The sequence below is a fragment of the Heliconius melpomene genome, chromosome 20 (assembly GCF_056956725.1).
Source record: "Heliconius melpomene rosina isolate 202511_hmr_F chromosome 20, ASM5695672v1, whole genome shotgun sequence".
NCBI lineage: Eukaryota > Metazoa > Arthropoda > Insecta > Lepidoptera > Nymphalidae > Heliconius > Heliconius melpomene.
Window position 1 is genome coordinate 7,416,405 of NC_140408.1, and position 14,639 is coordinate 7,431,043.

Here is a 14,639-nt window from a genome sequence, read left to right on the forward strand (position 1 = left end):
TTTGCCAACTTCATTATTATGCACTTATTCCGCTTTTCATAAATATATTAGATTTATTTGTTTTTAAATATAGTTATACTAGCGGACGCGCGCAGCTTCGCTTGCTTATTTAGGAGTGAATTCTAATAAACCATGAAACATGTGTTCAATGAAATATTTTTAAGAGTCTAAATTTCAATTTTTATACATATCGGTGGTGATTTAAAGATTTTTCCATACAAACTTTCAACCCCTTATTTGCACCCTTAGGGGAAGAATTCTAGAAAACGATGAAACACTTGTTCAATTAAATACTATTAAGAGTCTAAGTTCCAAATTTTATAAAAATCGGTGGCCATTTAAAGATTTTTCCATACAAACTTTCAACCCCTTATTTGCACCCTTAGGGGAACAATTCTAGAAAACGATGAAACACGTATTCAATTAAATACTTTTAAAAATCTAAATTTCAAATTTTATAAAAATCGGTGCCGATTTAAATTTTTTACCATACAAACTTTCAACCCTTATTTCACCCCTTTAGGGTTAACATTTTTCAAAATCCCTTCTTAGTGGATGTCCAGATTACGAAAGTAAACATCTGTCCAAATTTCACGTTTCTACGCACAGCGGTTACGGCTGTGCGTGCGTCTTACCTCAGTCAGTGAGGACAAGTCCTTTTATATATATAGATAATATATTGCTGGTTGTCGGCACAGGTGGCGAGCGGCGTGGCGGCGCGTGTCCCATGTCAGCGAGCGACCACCAGCCTGCCCGCGCGCACGCCGCGCCACGCGCCGCATCGGCGACGGTCGTCTAATCCGTCCGGCCACCGCGCGGACCGATCCGTCGACCGCGGCAACCCCACCACCACTCCCAACTCTCCCACCCCCTACCTGACTCTCCCCGACCGAGACCTTGTCTATTGTAAATAATGATAATCTTTTTGTCGTGTGAACGAGAGATAGTCTTATTAAACAGGTATTTTTTCAAATTATTCTCGCTTCGACTGTACCGTAGATGTGTTGTCAATAATAATTATAAACTACAAAAAAAAAATACATTTCGTAATATATAAAAGCATCTAGACGATTTTATTGCAGGGAGGTATATCTTAAAAATATTTTATTATTCATAGTTAAATTACAGTTTAAGATGTAACTTGCATGTCTACTTTTCCATTCGCGAGTTTCGGTTCCGCGGCATAGGAGGATCGCATCCGACGTGTCCGCGTACTCTTTTCGGTAGTAAGCTTTTACATTTAAGGGTTAAGCCTGTCAGTAGGAGCAGAGTCCCGGGCCGAGATCGTATCGCAATAAGTCGAGTTCGTCGGCAACTGTATAGGTTGGTAGGGGCTGGTCCGGCCGACCAGACCGGAGACAATAACGCGGCCAGCGACCGCGCGTTCGCCGCGCGCTATCTCGCTCGTCCACCAACACATATTTTATTCTATCTATTTTTAATATTAATGTCAAATATTAACATAATTACTATACTAATACATATTGCGCATATTTTACCTATGAATGTAATTATTTTATGCCTAATTCGAATTGTATAAAATCACCTCGGCTATTCTGTTTCTGTAGAAAAATTCAGGATTACTTCCCTATAAGACTATGTTAGTTACGCGTATACATACTTTCTTATAATAATATATATTATGGTATAAAATTTTATCCTAAGGATAACATGATCATAAGGACATTTGACAAGCTAAGTCGGAGACATTTCAAAATAATTATCTCTCATCGCATTAAGATAATAATTCATTTCTATCTTGTACCTTTGAAAGTAGGTATTGTAATTATAATAAATAACAATTTTGTGCATTACGTAATTAATATTTGATTGTTTCTTACGATTGTATTTAACTCTAATGTGTAAGACCACTGTTGAATATATTCGCGGCTCCGCTAGGGACGCGGAGTCACACAGTCACAGTACTTAGTCGTATTTAAAGTTTTAATCAAAGTAATAATTGTAAACAGTAATAAATTTCATACAAAACCGATTGTGTCGTACATTTCCACTTCTCCAATAATCAAAAGACAGGGATACAGAGATATCACAGCCGTTGCGCAGTTTGAGGTAATAGAGTAAAACAAAGTCAATTCATTAATCATATTGGTTAAGTGCTGGAGGAGGAAGAAGGTTGCCGACCACCTCTAGTTGCAGCAGTGAGGCAGTAAGCGGAGCTGCGCCTCTTACTCCCTACACACGTGCACTCGGTTGCAATCATTCGTTATTTACTATTATGATTATTACTCATTATCGACATCAATTAAACATTAATATTATAAATCTAGGTATTAAATTTTAGGTAATAATAATGAACAATCTTTTAAATGCTATTATTATATAAATACGTTATAAATATAAATGTTTCCTGTTACAAAAATATTGAAAAAGATACGAAATAAATGAATATTCTTTTTAAAGGTAATTATTACTTATGAGTATGTAGTTAATTGAATATTGAAGTGTTAAAGGAGCGCGCCCGTCGCTCGCTTCGCGTTTTTCGTTCATTCGTGCCGAGACATCGTTCGCAGCACATACCGCAGGAGACGCGACCGCTATTAAGTTGTTAAACGTTAGCTAGGAAATTGATAATAAAATCGAAAGGTGTGAGTCTATTATGAGACGGTCGGTAATCGATATCATACCTAACAAATTAACGTAATTATTTGTTTTATATTTACGGTGTTATAGGTATTTAAGACATTTTTCTTAGAATATTTAATTATTACGATGAAATGTTATAATTGTTAGGCCCAGGCCGACGGCGGGGCGGCGCGCGCGCACCGTGCCGCCGTCGACTGTCTCATTCACTCATACATCCTCACTATAATTATATTTTCTTACCGACCTTTTTAATGTAGGAAGAGCGTACACGGCCGCTTATCCCCGTGCGAGTTCGAGTACAAACATACATACATAATATAGTGAGAGACGTTCGTTTCGCTCGTTCGTGAGAAGCCATCGGTTCGCCGCGATTGCACCGAGACGATTACGAGAATTACTATTGTATATAACTATATAGCCGCACGTGTAAAAAGACGTTTAGTCGATACCCGATACCATCTATCGATATTATTAGACTCATTCGAGCTGCAATCAGGATTAGCTTTACAGAGATATTAGTTTCATTGTTGTTGTTATGGTTTGTTAATACGGTTTGTGAGCTTATTTTAGTCTTTCTAGGACTTCCGCGCGGGTCATCATATGGAAAGATTATTGGTGTGCTTCAAATTTACAGCCATCAATGATTTAGATCGCTTCAAAGAAGTATTTATTTGTTGAAAGTTTCAATTGCTTAGCAAAACGCAATAAATTTAGTGAAATATTAAATTTTAATTCTTAATATGTATTTTTAAATGTGACCAAATTTTTATCATTAAAAATGAATTGTAATCACTAGTTAAATATTGTGGCCCGCGTGTGAAGACTCTAGCGGCTCGGTGTGTGTACGATTCACCCACACATCACGTTAAGTAGGCCATCTCTGAATAAGTATGGAATAATGTAACTTCTAAGCAATTCAAGTTGTTAGCAAAATTGATACTTACAAATTAAATATACACATATATTGATTTCTTTAAAAATTTTAATGAAATCAAGAATGTTAAATTCTTTAAAACCATACTTATTAAAGCAGATAAGCAATAACAGCAATAACGTGAATGTGAACGGTTATAGTAGAACAGTAGCGCAATATAGCTTCGCAACGCCACCGGAGCCGCTCGCTCTCGCTTGTTCGATTTACGCGTTAGTTTAATAATTTCTGTCGATAATTTAGAAATGTTTCTATATCAAAATAAAGACTACGTAATAATATTAATAAGCGAGATCTCAAATTTATTTTAAAAGAAAATTCGTTGTGTAATCCTAATACTGCGACTTATCGTATATCCATCTAAGTAAAAATAAAAGAAAATAATTTATTATATTTTATATAATAACATTCTACATTACTTTACACTATCTACTTTATATCGTTAATAAAGATAATAATTAATTTTAATCTAATAAAGTGACAGACTGGTAAAGTTCGTAGAGTCGCCGAGGCGGCCTTAGATCAGTAGCTTTGCATATTCGGCAATGGCCAAGTGAACGTTACAAGGACCAAAGGTATTCGCGTAGACCTTCGCGCAGGACCGGACGCGCACGACGTGGCTCCACACGAACACGGCGTGTTTGAGAATCAGCGCCCGCGCACCGCTCCCGGCATCCGGCATCCCTCCCGCCCGTACCACCGTGCTACCGTGCTACCGTGCTAGCGTGCAACGCCGCCCGCTTGGTTTAGTTCTCGCGGTTTCTCGATTACGTGCTTCGCGTGCTGACTGATTTTCTATAGCAATAAAATTCAATTACCTAAGATTTTACATTAAAGTAAATTTGGATTTATATACGTTCAAATTTGGTGTCATGTACATTTAAAATATTAGAGGAAGAGATAACGATAGCGAACGATCCGCGGCTTCCGTCGGGGTCGGCGCGTTATTTTCGTCGTTTCTTCGTGTATGATATGTCACAAGAATCTGTATACAATATGGATATATTAGTTTTTACGGCATCTCTTTATTAAAATAATGATAATATCAAACATTTTGTAAAAAGCGGCGAGTGTGCCCGCCGCCCCGATTTCGTGCACCATTGCACTTTAACTTATTGGAATATAACATTATTATAACGTACATAATACTATGAGATATATAATCATACAGCCCCCTGGGGTCGCGCGTGTATGGCGATGTATGTATACACTGTGCAATCAATGTACATATACCTATTATAATACAATGATTTAAGACGAGGTTCACATCGTGCCGTGTGTATGTGGTAATAAATATAATATGGACATTGTTCAAACAATAGCCACTTGTTTCATTTATTCTCCAAGCCCTAGTCCTTTTTGCAATCCTTTATTTAATAATGTATTACTTTATTTTTTTCTTTTTCGTAGTATATATAGGAATGATTAGTTTCAATTTAAAATTGCTTTTAATTAAAATAATATTATTTAATAAATTAAATATACTTTCACACACAATTATTAATTAAGAAATATAAAGATCATACTTACAAAAATTTAAAAGATTTCACTCAAACACAATAATAAAAAAAAAAGATTCCGACGAATTGAGAACCTCCTTTCAAAGTCAATTAAAAGGTAAATTAGAAAACCTTGTAAAAATAAGATACGCCATATTTATGACAGAATGGAAGCAGCTGATATGCCTACACGCAGCGAAGCAGACATCGTGCTACACCTAAGAAGATTCACTAAAATAATCCTATAATAAAAGTTTACTACAATAAAATATACTATTATATTCAAATAAAAGTTACATTGCAAATTTTGAAACGTAAAATTGGCCATGAAATTTTAAAAATATGTACGCAGCTAGCTTAGAGGCAATCTTTGCAATCTTGTTCAGGTCCACGTCGGGCAGTGAAAGTCACATAATATGCCACCATCCTATACGATACGTGACTCTATTTGCAGCTAAGGGGCTCTTGCCAACGATTTACCTTCGCCTTCAAAGTAATCTGTTGCATTGTGAGGTAACAATAGAAAGGTAAAGCTGAAAGCTTGGCCGGCTGATAATAATCTTGGCCAATTTATTTAAAAGTTTGATATGGTTAAGCTTGTTCTTTGTTATAAGAATCGAAGGTTTTCTTTTAGTTTTACTGAGTAATGAAAAAAATAAAATCTCTTGTTTTGACGTATAAACATATTTACTTGGTGAAGTTTGACCCTGTGCCTATTGAATAACACATCCAATTTTATTTTAAACAATCCTATACAATTTAAATATTTAATACAGTGGCATCGCCGCATTGGGTTCCTTTATTTAACAGGTAATGTCTTGAAATAGAATGGAAAGAGAAAAACGAAGCATCACACAAATTTTATCTCTATTTGCTCTTTATGCCTACACTGCTATACCATCCACACCATCTGAATACGTGGCACTCCATTACTGTGCAGCTTCGTAGGAACTTCTTTCCACGCGTCACGCAACTATAGCTACCTACCTGCTGTAGTGTTTGCAGGTCGATACTACATGGGTACCATCGAGAAGCGCATCTATCTCCTCCTCAAAGGCCAGCAACGCACCTGCAGCGCTTAATGTTACAGGTGGTCGTAGGCTACGGTCACTTACTAGCAGGTGCCTCGCATAAATAAAATATATGGGGTAGAAAACATAAGCTGAAAATTTTTTTATTTCTTATATAGAAAAAATATTAATTATTATTCGGATATAAGCTGTTTTAATATTAAATATTTCCAACTGACAGCCAATATTTTATTTCGCCCACCAGGTAAACTCAAATCCGAGTGGTTGACTTTTGTTATCGTTTTAAAAACAGGAATGAATAAAAATGTCAAATAACATTTCAGCATAATAAAAACAAAAGAATAATAATACAAAGAATTTTTTGACAACGCAATATAATAAACTAAGTAATTATAATAAGAGTATATTCAATGAGAGCTCTTTATATTATTTTGAAATGGTCAGAATTGTATGAAAAATGTCGAAAATATTACTTTTCCTACCTCAAAACTAATATGTTATTTGATGAAACTTATTACAATGGACACCACCCTCACGCCAGAGTTAAGCAAACAGTATTCATCATTGACATTGCCATACACAACCACAACTAAGCAAACAACTTTTAGGACACAAAAGCTGAAATGCTGATCAAATAAAGTAAAAGAAAACATGAGGAAAAACCGTAGCTGTTTAAGTAAATATACGATTTTACCTGTATATATGTTATCCAGTAAATATTACTCATTTCAGTTCAATATAAATAAATATAGACCAAAATTATTTTTTTATTATTAACTCTCTCAAAACAAAGTTCTACTCATATTTCTCTTTTTAACTAGAGAAAAATCGAGATGGTCGTGGAGCAGGGACACAAGCGTGTAACGCGATTCAGAGGAATGAATTATTATTATCAATAGTTTCATTTATTCGCTTTATTTTATTAAAACGCAATAGCCCAAAAATCAGGCGGAAAGTGGGTAACGTACCTTAACACTAGGTTCTAAAAAATATATAATAGGAAAAAATAGAGAAATATGATATTAAATGAAAATGACTGTGAACTATAAAAATTATTTAATCATATGCTAATTCCTTTGCAAATCACTTTATTCAATAAAGAACTACAACTTTAAAGATTTACCTACAATTCTACTACAAATAAATCAAACTTTGCCCTAATTGAGAACTCTTTACGCAACTACAATAGTTTAAATGAAAATGACACGTATATTATGGACGTGCTGGTGCAGATAAAGCGGTGTTCATACCTGTGGAACAAGTTAACATGTGAGCAACCCCTAGGGGGCTAAACTTGTTCGTAAGACACGTGCCTGCACTTACCGGCTGACTATACTACGATATTATATGGATATAATTGATTAGTAATTCTGGAGAGTGGCCACTTGCAAATGAAAAGTTATGGCCATTTTACTATGTGGATGAAAAAGTCAGGTTCATTATTAAAATATTTATTAAGTTATAGGAAAAATAAAAGTTAAGTTATTTTATAGATTCTAAAGCGGAAAAATGTGCTATCAATATTGTAGATTTTTGTTATTAGGTTATTTTGTATTTTTATTGATGTTTTAGATCACTCCAGAAATTCGCTCAAAGATTTTTTTCCACGAAGACTTACTACATTAACTTGCTTGTTTACCTTTTCGAATATAGCCATCATTACCTATATTTGCGACAGTAAACAATATTTATTTATTTGTTTAACAATATTTTATTGAATTCATTAAAAATATATTTTTAAAAGTAACTTTTTGGGCTCTGAAGGAAAAACTAGAAACCAAAAAAAATTTGTTTCGTTGACATTTGTCCGTCTGTCAAGATCATTTAGCCCAAGATCGCGTCGAGTCAAGTATCAAATCATCAATCAGTCACATCAGTCATGTATTAAGCTGATTAATATCAAATATTCAAATCTACGGTCCCTTAGAGCACAGAATTAATAGGTACACAAGTAAAAGCTAAATTCTAAATGAACGCATTGAATAGATACGAGCATTTATGCATCGTGTTTGATGCATTTTGTATTAAATTGCCGCAAAATCAAAACCTATAGGATGTTTCCCGTGGTACTTTACGAAATTTGACACGAAGTAAGAGTTAACAATACAAATAAAAGAACAAATCCGAAAGCTAATGAACATTTTTAGATATCAGAGAATAAAATTATTACAAGTTTATAATTGCAGTTAATTTCATACAAAATCAGTGTATACGCCCGAAAACTTAAGTTTATCATTTTTTATAAATTGACTTTATTACTTCCCGTTAATATACAATCCTGAAAAAAACACTGAACCCTCGGTGAACGAATCCGACTAGCACTTTACCGATTTTTTCTCTAAAATCTCTTTATACAAAAACAAAAACAATTACAACTTTAATATCAAATTACATATACTACAGCTATATTACAAGTAACTTCAGATAATTTTACCTGTTCAAATTTAACTAAGCAAGTAAGAATACGCTAACAGTGTAAGTTAAATTAAACAACACGCATATCATGGACTCCACGCGGACGGAATGTTCATACTTGTGAAACAAGTTAACAAGTGAGTGTTTCCGCGGAGAATAAACTTGTGAATAAGACGAGTGTTGCATACTAACGATACTTCTCCATATTTCTTGTGGCTGTTACAATATCTTTATTAAATAAGATAAAATTCGGTTTCCATAACGAATCTTCTTTAAGAGCAACAGATATTCGAGTATTAGTACTCTATGAGATGCCAATTTTCAGATATTTATGTTTAATTTACTTTTTTTGTTATTATTGTATTTGGTTTGTGGTTTTAGATTTGTGTTAGGTGTATACAGTATAGTGACCACCATACATACGTAGACATGTAAATCAAATTATATAGCATTCTAGCATCTACCAATAATTTCATAATAAGGTATATTTACTATTTTAGCTATTGATAAATTACATTTAATTATGTGTAATTTATAACAAATTAGGGGTTTTTTTATAATGGAAAATTTTGAACTCCATCAACTTACGAAGTTATAAAAACTGGGGTCTAGTCTTGAATTATTATCATCGAAAATTAAAAACAATAAATCTGGTGGATATGCTAATTTTATTGCCCAACTCGGTGATTAAAAATAACTTAAACCGCTTAGTTATAAGTACCTAATTAAGCACACGTTGTAAATATATAAAAAAAGCAATAAACAATGTAAACATCGTATTTGCTGCTAAATGTATGTGTGTGGAAATTTTTCGTGAGATTGCAGGCCATTTAAAATTATCGCTCGACCATTGCGGCTGCCGAGAGTAGGTACTAAGTAAAGGAGATAAATTCCGGTATAAAATTTTATAATAGTCTGTTAACTGCGAGCCTGAGAGCTCCCCCCGTTTTATGTCCTATGCCGAATACTTGTTATGGGAAGGAGCCATCGAAATTAATTTTTTCGTTCAACCAAATTAGTATCACTAAAAAAGTAATACCCACTCTAATTAAATTTCCAACGTAATGGAAACATGTAATTGGTTGATATTAATCTTTGGCTAATATATTCAGGTGTATTATATGCGTATATAATATTGTAATCCGGAGTATGTTCATACGGAATGGTCCCACATAGCGTTGGATATTGATTGATTGCATTATCTGGACGTCCAGTAGACCGAATTTCCTTTCTGCATAAATTGTCGTTTCAATCAAAATGCTTATTGATCTCGCAAATGTAAGTGTGGGCTCTTTTAGCGATTCGATGGGTTTTAATTATGTTAGTAGCAGATAGCCAGATATTTTTGTTGTTTTAAATTATTGAATCTTTTAAAAATTATTTTTATATAATCCTGGTTGGCTTAAATTCAACAGAGTAAATATTTATGTTTATATTATATCTAAAAATGTATTCTTAATCTCTTTAGATAATAAGTTAAACAGTCTATTACGTATTATGGCAGTATTGGTACTAAATCATTTATGCCCATCTACATTATAAATATGATATGTTAGCTAGTTTACTACTTTTGATTGAATAATAGATATTTAGTTATATGTACCGTTTATACAATTTAAAAATATTTTTGTTACAAGTACGGAGTAACAAACATACAATACTACAAAAATCATTAAAAATACTCACGAATCTACCATATTTCACATTGTAGGGCGAATCTGATGATAAGTTAATCCATTTTCCAATATCCGTCTATTTTAGAGACGACGTGCTTGTTAGCGGACCCCAATGCTGCACTTCATTGAATAAAATTAGGAAATATATATTAACTTATATTTAACTATTTTTTTTACTATTTAATTTTTTACTAACTCAATTTTTATTATTACTTATTATTACTGAAAAAATATATTTTATTAAGGATTGACATTTGAATTTGATCATATGACTCTAAAATATTATTAAACAGAGAACTTCTTTGACTATGGAAATGTAAAACCTATTTTACGAAACTAAATAACAAGCAACATTTCTGTAAACTACACGGACTACTACAGCAACAGTTGTAACTACATTTACTTTAAAGTTTTCAATATCTAAATTAAATCTCATCGAGACCGCGAACGCTTTAAAAATTGTTAAAAAAAATATAATTTTATTTCATTAACTTTGTTTGGTGGACAGGAAATTAATTTCCAATCTAAAGAGTTTCAGTATTGTAATCGAAAACTAGGTTATTGCAAGACCAGTTCTACCTTTATGTTGAACGATAACGTAAATTGCACCGCTCGCATTCGCACCGCAGTCGATTTTATCAATTTCATTCATGATTTGTTCCCATTCATAAAGTAATCTGATTTCGCGCATTTCATTGTCGGCATGTGCCAGCCTGTTTAATGCTGGATGGGATCTGTGTGTGGCGCTGAAATAATCTTCACAGCCGAATGATAATTAAAGCGATTGGTTCGCTGACATAAGTTGGCAATTACTGTACTTAACGTGACGGTGTACGCCCCGGCTTAAGGTAGGCTGGCGTTGACAATATGCTCACGTGGATGTGTAAGTACAAAATGCTGTCAATTCCCAGTCGGTGATATATTCGTATGTATGACAATGGTGTGTTTGGACAGTTTTCAATTATTTTATAATACCTCTTAAAATATTTCTTTTGTTTAGTTTTAAACAAAATTATTTTAATTGTGTTTTGCTTAAGATATAATTTTAAAGATAAAAATAATATGTTTAAATAATGTGAGAATTAACATGAAATATAATAAAATTGTAGAATTTATAACTAAGTGTTGAGATAATTTATTTTAGAATAATAGACAACAATAAATAAGAAAAATCTGCCGTAGCACAGGAGCACAAGCGTGACTATAAACACAAAGTTTGTGGGTTCCATTCCCACTCGGGGAATGAAATATTTAATTTTTTTATTTCTTCGCTCTGGTGACAAGGAAGATAGGGAACAGAAAAAACGTTATGTTATGTTAAAGCTAAAAGCTACAAAAAAAGTCTTAAAAACATTTTTTATCGGTAAGCAGAAAGAACTCAGTGCTAAGACACTCCATTGTTCGCTTTCCATTGTCCAAATTCAAAGGACTACATGTTGAATGAGGGAAGCCTACGCCGCACTTTACCTGGGCAGGAAAATTAATAAATAAACCGTTTCTTCTGGCTATCAAACTAACAACCTTCCCCACGCCATGTTCCACGAAGGTCTCACAATTTTTTTTTCACAATTTTTTTGGGGACCGGGAACCTAATGTCAAATCATTCCGTCCATTACGACACTCCGTTTCCTACTTATCGTCGAAATGAAAAAAATAAAGATTTCATTGCTATAGAGTTGAATAGTTTCATTCCTTTGAGTGGATATCTAATAACGCCACTGTTGTAGTCGCGTTAAAAATGTTACATTAAAAATATGAATAATGATTATAATTTTTGTCAATACACTGCCAAAACCCAAAACTCATTCATTGTCCATTTAAATACAACACAATGCACACTTTAATTAAACCTACTCACACTATCACCCAGCTTACATGTTATATAAATAATATTTAGTTAACATAAACTTAATTTAATAATAAACGTACATATTTGGATAACAAAGTAATAGCCAAACGCGTGGGTAATCGGAATCTATCGGACGTGAAAATAGGCTTCCCCTAATACCAGAACAAAATTTTATCATTATTAGAAATCTAAAACGGAACATTAATGGAATAACAGAATTACTCCTAGTATTTCAAATCGGATTCAAATAACATTAACGTGCGCCGTGTAATCCTATAAAACCTGTTCGGATTTGAAGCGGGTACACAAAATGTATGTGAACTTTCTAATATAAGTAGGTAATATAATTTTGCGGGGGTTAAATCGATTGTGCATTTATCTATTGGACGAACTAAATTGTTTCGCTAAATCCAAGATAATCTCCTTCCTGTACCGTCTACTTCCACATTATCCGTTTAAAACAAAATGCTCTTGCAGTAATAACTGAATGGGCTTGCGTTTGGTATTTTGTTCATTTTCGCGTAATCCTCAAATAGTATTTAAGTGTATCTAGTGCATTTCGAAATACTAAGCTGTTGTCTTATAAACTTAATGTTAAACTATGGAAATATTTACTAAAATAATGGATATTTATAAACAAACTATTTGGGTTAGTTTCGTATTAAACAAGAACAATATAATTCAATCTTTTTTATTGATATATTGTAATTAAAAATATTATCAATAATTTTATTGTTACAAAAGAAAATATTAGTACTTATCTCATTGAATTGTTAGGCCTTAGGTCATAGGCAATGCGAGGATAGCGCGCGGCGTTCAGTTCCGCCCCTGAACACGCAATGTCTTAACACCGTATAACAACGTCATACTAGATGCTGTCGGCTTACACTGTTATGGAAAAAAAAGCGTGTAGCACATTTTTTTTATAAAATTTTACTGTATTTTAACATTATATTTCTAAAAACCTAAAATTTACACTAAAATGATAAAGTTCTCTACCATCTCATTATTTGCTGCCAGCACAAAGCGAATCAAGGCATAAAACACAATACATTTATTTTGGAAAAATATATTGTATATCTTTGTCAATAAATATCGCGTTGTTCAAGACTTATTTGTTCATCAGGATTGCGAACGTTAAAGCGCGTTGCCATTGTCATTCAATTTTATTATATTTTTTTAATACAAAGATATAATTATTCTGAAATGTGAAAACAGAATATTATTTTATATGATGCTGATTAAATTTTAATATAATAATACAGATTATTCAATAATGATGTCACAATGTTTGCTTTCATAATAATTGTATATACAATTTTCACGTGCAGGAAAGAATATATTGTTTAACACCGTATATGTATTAGGTAAAATTATTAAAAAGTTATATATGTATAATGGGTTCCGATTCTAGTACTGTAGAAAAAGAAAATGCAATGGTAAGATGCTCTATTCCCTATTTTCCACGCAATTTTCGCGGCATTTTATATACTACAAACAGTAACAAAAACAAAAATCTCTCTCTCTCTTTCTCTCCCTATCTCCTATATTAATTAAATCATATTCCTAAGCCCTACACACCCAAAAAAAATATCTCCACCAAAAACATAGCCGTATTGTATTGGAAACATATATTATATATAAACTTACGTGAGCTAAAGTTCCGATTTGAGTTTGACTCGGCAACTTTAACGCCGTACGTGTGATACTATCTCCAAATAGCGTAATTTATTTGTATACCACTCGTTACCACTTGTTCGCCGCTCAAACTTGTACCAGCGAGCTTCGTATTAGTTACTTGGTAATTTTATATCAATATACGATATGGATCTTCCTATTATCCTGTTTAAATTAAGCGGCAATATCGCGTATAGAATATTTTGGATATATTTTGTTTAAAATTTTCAGTTTTTAAATGCAATTTTATAATGCTATAAAGGCAGCTGGGTTGTGTTGAGTGACGGAACTTAACGCCAAACTACAAATCTAATAAATATATTATAATGATGATATATTGTTTTCATACTCTATCCGGCAATTGTATGAAAATAATGAGCACATTGATATTTGTTTAATCATTGCTATTGTATATGTAGTAAACATGCTTAGCATTCCTTATAGCAAAGTAAGTTATATATTTTTTTTATAGTTGCACGATGTATCTTGCACCTAGCAGGTTAAGTAAAGAGAACCTGGGAACCTAGTGCCAAAACACTCCGTCCCCCACTCTCTCGTTGCCAAATGGATGAACTAATATTTCATTTCCACGAGTGATCAAACCCACGACCTGTCGCATTTACAGTCGCACACTTGCCCCTACGCCACTACCGGCCTCATAACTTATATATTTTAATGATCTAGATATTAATAATAGACAACTTTTGATACTTATATGTAGACATATATATATATATATATATATATATATATATGTATAGTATATTAGTATATATATATATATATATTATACATAATATTTAAACGTAAACTATATATCGCGTGTCTTCGTAGCATATATGAACCGAAAGTAACATTTACAATTAGGTCTCCTGTGGTTCGTAAGAAGATTACCAAACAGCATTGAATAAACGCTTTTGTTGCTTAAGAGAAATTAGTGAGGAAACCCAGTTATAC

The 14,639-nt window shown here is 33.0% G+C and overlaps 1 protein-coding gene across 6 annotated transcripts in view; it reads left to right on the forward strand.

The window, feature by feature from the left end:
• The window catches only part of Rbp6 (RNA-binding protein 6), a 412,235-nt gene extending 407,379 nt beyond the window's left edge, over positions 1-4,856 (forward strand). For all 6 annotated transcript variants that reach the window (XM_085205323.1, XM_085205326.1, XM_085205321.1 and 3 more), the window contains one exon: positions 699-4,856. The gene's annotated coding sequence lies outside the window, so the exon portion shown is untranslated. The remainder of the gene's footprint in view (positions 1-698) is intronic.
• Positions 4,857-14,639: the final 9,783 nt, after the last annotated feature.